Below are 6695 nucleotides of genomic sequence, written 5' to 3' on the forward strand. Positions count from 1 at the left end.
AAAATTTTTTCCAACTCTAGCAAAAAATATCAAGCCCAAGCATCAATCTTGGGTTACTACCTTAAGAAATTTTCTTTATTTCTTAAAAATAAGGCACTTGAAGAACAAATCAGGCTAGGTAATGGACACCAAAGTGTAGAGCTTGCAATTTCATACATTTCACCCTATTACAGAAGAGCGATCCAAGCCAACCATGAAAAGTTATGGCCTAGGAAGAGTTTAGGGTTTGACCCTAACCTTAAACCCATTCCTATAAAAACTCACTCCACCCCCTCATTCTTCTTCTTCCACATCTAGCCTCCATTCTGTTTCCCATTCCGAGCCCTACGCAAGACCCTCCTCCCTCTCCATCGACGTCCACCCTACTCCCATCCTCATCGGTGAGTTATTTTGAGCCCTTCTCGTTGCGAATAACCTAGCTATCCACCCACTGTCCATTCGCCCTCAACAATTCTGTTAGATTGAGAAAGACTTGGGAGAGACTTGCATGTGACCATCTCGTCCTCCATTTGAATTTCTGTCAAGTTTCCATCACCACCCCCTCCACCCTCTTCCTCTCTCCACCCCCCCCCCCCCCCAACTCCCTGCTCTCCACCCCCCCACCCCCACCCTCCACCCCCCCCCCCTCTCTTCACCACCCTTCGACCCCCCCCCCCCCACCCCCCATACCCCCCACACACCCCCCCATCTCCCTCCACCACCACCATGCCCCTACTCTTCACCACCCCTCCACTCCCCCCCACTCCACCACCACCACCAACCCTCCACTCCCCCCCCTCCTCCACCACCACCCCCCCACACCCCCCCCTCTCCACTCCCCCCCCTCCACGACCACCACCACCTCTTCACTAGCGGATTTGGAGGTCCGTGTGACCTCGTTCACAATCATGCCACGGGTTAGTACCGCAATTCGATGAGACAATCAATGCCTGCATGAAGCATCCAAACTTGGCAAACTAATTTGCTTGTGAATGGCGATCATCAAAACTAGCATGCTAGAGCCATGTATTCATCGCAAAAAGGTCCTTGATCACAGTGCTAAGTTGTTGTCATCTCCAGACGATGAACGAGTCACAGGCTGTCCCTCCTAGCAATGTTGACACGAATGGTGCACCATAAGGCTTGATGAACTTCCCACATGTATGAAACTTCTGAGTTAATTGTGGTCACCACATGTAACACCCTAAGCCACAGGCACTACAGAAAGACGATCATGTGCATACTCACATAGACGCGACACAGAGTATGTGGAAAAGAATGAAGACACAGTGTATCTGAATCCATGTATATGCATAATGATCAAGAGACACTTGGTCCCTTGGATATACAACGTATGTGTTTGTAACCCCTTGACTGAAGGGTTGCAACCACTTGTGCCCCTTGGGATATGCACTAACCTTGAACGTTGTTAATGCCTTAATAGCATGGGTGCAAGGTCCAAATTACTTCACCATAACTTCCTTATAAATGGACATCGAAATTACCAAACTTGGTCAAGAGTATTATTTTGACTTGGAATTTTCATAATATTTTTCTAAGTTAAATTTACAAAAATATATGTACAAGTAATGGAACTTAATTGCATGGAATATGAAGAGAATAGTAAAATAGCTATATTTTTTGCGCTAGAACTCCGATTGCAAAAATTTTTAGTTCAAAATCGAGAGCATGAGTAGCTCTATGATATTTGACTGGAAAAATAGATCTATGATCATATTTTCGCCCGAATGTTCAAATTCAATGTAGAATATCTTCAAAAATCAGTCACAAGTTGAAGGTGTTATAAATTTGTAATTACGTTGGATACAAATGAAGGAAAAGGGACAAGTTTGTATCCAAAAGGCTCACCCTCTACACAATAAACTTGGAGCTGGTGTATTTAATACTCTACAATTCAAAGCAAGATTGCAAAAATTTTTAGTTCAAAATCGAGAGCATGAGTAGCTCTATGATATTTGATTGGAGAAATAGATCTATGATCCTATTTTCACCCGAATGTTCAAGTTTAATGTAGAATACCTTCAAAAGTCAGTCACAAGTTGAGGGTGTTGTAAATTTGTAATTACTTTGGATACAAATGAAGAAAAACGGACAAGTTTGCATCTAAAAGGCTCACCCTCTACACAATAAACTTGGAGGTGGTGTATTCAATACTCTACAATTCAAAGCAAGATGACCTTATATTGAATTAACAACACATTCAAAATTTCAACCATGGTTGAATCAAAATTATTGCTTATGACATGGTATCTTGCAAGGAAGAGAATGTGATAAAATGTATATTTTTTTATTATAATCTCTTCTAGGGTAGTTTTTTGTTTATGTGTGAGCATGTGTGCATACACACACACTCTCTCTCTCTCTTTCTCTCTCTCTCTCTCTCTCTCTCTCTCTCTCTCTCTCTCTCTCCCTCCCCGATGTGCCTCCATTGTGATTGGCATCTTGGGTGTTGGATGTCCCTTGGTATCTTGTAAATACTTGAATTACTCATCAGCTTCCATATTCATGGCCTAAGTCCACCACGGGAGCTTGTAGAAGCCATGCAATCTCATGGTTCGGAGCCACACAATGTTTTTCTCTATCTCACGATCCAAATTGTATTTAAAATCTGTAAAGCAAGAAGTCGTATCCAAAGCTATCCCCTTGCCACCATTTGATGGCGATTCCACTATCTGATCGTCATACTGCCTCCTCGCTTGACTACATAGGGACCATTGTGTCACCCAAGAGACTTTGTGTTTCTTCATTTTGAGGTTGAATCCCATTGTGACAATTTTTGAGGCTTGTAGAATTGTTGTCGCCTTGTTCTACTAGCGCGTTTTCTTTACCTTCTCGAATTGGGTGTGACGCACCAAGCATGCTGCTGAGGGAATCGATACGATTGACAAGAATTTGCAGAGCACAAAGGATTCTCAGGATAGGAATTCTGCAACAACAATCGACAACCTCCTTGCACATGTCTCGTAGCATACCCAAAGGACGTACTCTCCAGTGATCAACTATTCAAACCAAAAATGGTGCCGGCTCCCATTCATTCCAACCCAATTCGTTGCACATCCGCAGGGTGATGCTGTTAACTCCAAATCAACCACTGACCAGTACTTGTGAAAAGTTTTGTCCATTAATGCTTGTGAAGATAGGTGGTATTTGTGTGTCAGTGAGAGGTACAACCGAAACTGGCACTGATGTGGTATGAAAGACATCCACCTTCGTTATCGGTGACACTTTGATCAACGTCTACACGAGTCTCTTATGAAATTGCAGCACCAACTGTAGCATTCGTCCCAACAAGATTTAAATGGGTGCCTATAGAAGGTCTTTTAGACCATCTTCATTTATCTGGGCCACAACTCGTTCTGGCTACGTGTCCACCTTGTCATTCCTTTGAATCTTGGTTCCAGAAATGCCTTGGAACTCTTGGTACAACCTCTTGAGTGGCCTGGTTCTTGTATGACTACAAGATGTGGTACCCCTTCAAACTAGACTTTGCAGACTTTCCTTGCTCTCAAAGTAGTTGTCGGCTTATCTTTCGTTGGGGCCGCTTCCTGGACCCAATTGAGCACCTACCATCGCACTGTCTCCTGCACAAGCCACTCAAGTAACTCTGCATCACTCTGCCTGATCGAGTTACTGTTGTATCGAGCTCCACTCGCGATATGCCAGGGTGACCGTTGTGCATTTATGCCACCGACTTCGATTGTCATGCAATCGCCATGCAACTCTGATTGTCACATGATAACTACATAGGCTTGTTCTGCACTGCACCCATGTCCCCCGAAATCCTCCTCAACCACACTGCTTCACAAGAAGCAAAGCATGCAGATTTGTACTCTCAGCCTCCGTAGAAGAAAGAGCAACTGTGGGTTGCTTCTTCCTGACCCATGACACAACTCCAGATCTAAGTGAGAAATACTACCTTGTCACTGATCTGTTGTCCACGTCTCCTGCCCAATCCAACTCAAAGAATCCGGTCAAGATGTTGCCCTTGGTATAGGTGATGCCATAATCAAGTGTGCCTTTGATGTATTTCAGCACCCGCATCCGTGCCCTCCAATGGTTCTCCTAGGGCTTATTGGAAAACCTACTTAGTACACCAGTCGCAAAACTGATGTCCAGCCGTGTGTTGCACAGGTAGATCAAGCTGCCCACAAGCCTTCTATACTACGCTTCATCCACCAGTGGTGATGAATCCTCACTTGAGAGCTTCACGTCAACCTCCATAGGGGTACCAACTGTTTTGCACTCAGCCATGCCAAATGCCTTCAGTATCTCTCCAGCATACTTCAGCTGTGAAATAGTCTGAGGTCTATCATTTCAAACTCTCTTCCTAGCAAATGCTTCATCTGCGAGATCTTCTCTTCATGGTTCCCTATTATCACAAGGTCATCCACATAAAGGACCACGATCATACACCTGCCTCCTTCTCCTAAGATATACAAATTTGCGTCAGATGAGCTCCTCCTGAACCCGTTTTGTAGAAAGTAGGCATCAGTTCGCTGGTACCATGCTCGTGGGGCCTGTTTCAGCCCGTAAAGTGCCTTCTTCAGTTTGTAGACTTTACCTTCTGAACCGGGGATCTCAAAACCTGGTGGTTGTTCCACGTATACCTCCTCCTTGAGATCTCCATTCACAAAGGTGGATTTCACATCCATCTAAAACACGGGTCAACTTCCTTGGGCAGCTAAAGCCAAAAAACTAGATTTCACATCCATCTGAAACACGGGCCAACTTCCCTGGGTAGCTAAAGCCAAAAAACTATGAATTGTGGTTAGTCAAATTGTGGGAGCAAAAGTATCTTGATAATCAAAACCATGTACCTGTGCAAATCCTTTTGCCACGAGCCGAGCCTTGTACTTATCCAACGTGCCGTCGGACTTGTACACTTGATCTTATACACCCACTTGGTTCTGATTACCTTGGGCTGTGGTGGTCGATCCACAAGGTCCCAAGTGTTTTTCTTCATTATGGAGCCATACTCTGACTGAAACTCTGACTGAATAGTCTCCATCCACCTATCATGGCCCTATGCCTCTTCAAGACACTTGGATTCATAAGAACGAATCACTTCTGTCATCAAAGCATAGTTGACCAAGTATTCCTACGCCCTTGTTTGCTCCTCTAATCTCTTGGACCGGCGGTGTTCGAATGGTTCCTCCTCAATGGCTGGAGGTTCTCTACTGTCCAAAAGTTGCTTTACCCACTTTGGAAATGGCCGTTGCTATTGTGGTTCTGCAGGCTCTTCTTCATCTTCTTTGTCTTGAATCCTCCCAAGCACCCTTGGGGGAGTTCGGTCTACTGTTGGTGGTTGTACTGGATGGATATGCTGGTCCTGGTTATATAGGAAGGAAGCATCCTCCTCCAATTGATGCGGCTGTTCTGAGAAGACCACATCATGACTTACTATTACCTTCTTGGCAACATGATTATAGAGATGGTAACCCTTCGCCTCTTCACTGTAGCCCGAGAAAATACACTTCCGACTCTTTGGTTCCCATTTGGTCCTGGTAGCATCAGGGACATGCACAAAACAGTCACATCTAAAAACTCTGAAATGTGCAGCTGAAGGTTTCTTACCAGAAAAGGCTTGCAGTGGAGTCATCCCATTCACAGCCTTCGTGTAGCTATGATTGAGGATGTAAACTGCAGTGTTACATGCTTCAACCCAGAAAGTCTTTGGAAAATTTTTCCCTTTCATCATACTCCGGCCCATTTCGCAAATGAAGCACATCTTGCATTTTGCTACTCCATTTTGCTGTGATGTATGTGGTAGGGGTTTTTGCCTCTTAATTCCGTGACTTTTGTAGTAACTTTCAAATTCAGTCGATGTGAACTCTCCAACTATGTCTGATCTCAGCTTCTTCACCTTCCTCCCCAATCCTTTCTCGACCATTACATGCCATTCCTTGAACCTACTGAAAGCCTCGTCTTTCATCTTTAGGAAGTATATCCATATCCTTCTACTGTAGTCATCGATCAGTGTCATGAAGTAGAAGGAACCACCCAAAGCTTCCGTCTCCATCTTTCTGCAAAGGTCCGTGTGAATGAGCTCTAGATGAGCCTTTGCGCTGCTGGCCTCTTTAGGAAAGGGCTGCCGATGTTGCTTGCCATCATGCAAGCTTCACATACATCGAGCAGATCTGAAATTTCTGGTAGGTCTGCAATCATTCCACTTTTATGCATCTCCTTCAAAGAACTAAGGTTTAGATGACCAAACCTCTCATGCCACAGCTTAGTGTTCTTCACATGCGCTCGACCACTAAAAGTTGAGAGTTTGTAAATGTTGTTGTGCCATGTACCTTTACCAACGACCTTCCCTTGAAGATCTAGAATCTGTGCACCATTCTTGTCAAATAGAACTTTGAGGTCCCGATTTGTTATCGCAGAAATGGACAACAAGTTCCTCTTGATATCTGGCACATAAAGAACATCGGACAACTGTTTTACAACTCCATTTGACTTGAGAGCAATTGTAGCTTTTCCTTTTGTTGGGTATTTTGCATCATTGCCGACTGCCACCTTGATGTCATTCCCTACCGGCTGTAGAGAGGTATACCAATCCTTCCGACTGGTCATGTGGCGCGATGCACCACTGTCAATGATCCAAGGTTCATCTGTAGGTACATGAACTGCCTATGTGTAAATCTCCTCAATTGCGACGAACACCTCTATAGGTACTGCCTGCACACTATTGCTGG

The sequence above is a fragment of the Dipteris shenzhenensis genome, chromosome 9, assembly GCF_047967505.1.
Source record: "Dipteris shenzhenensis isolate YYH24624 ecotype China chromosome 9, Dip_SZ_1.0, whole genome shotgun sequence".
NCBI lineage: Eukaryota > Viridiplantae > Streptophyta > Polypodiopsida > Gleicheniales > Dipteridaceae > Dipteris > Dipteris shenzhenensis.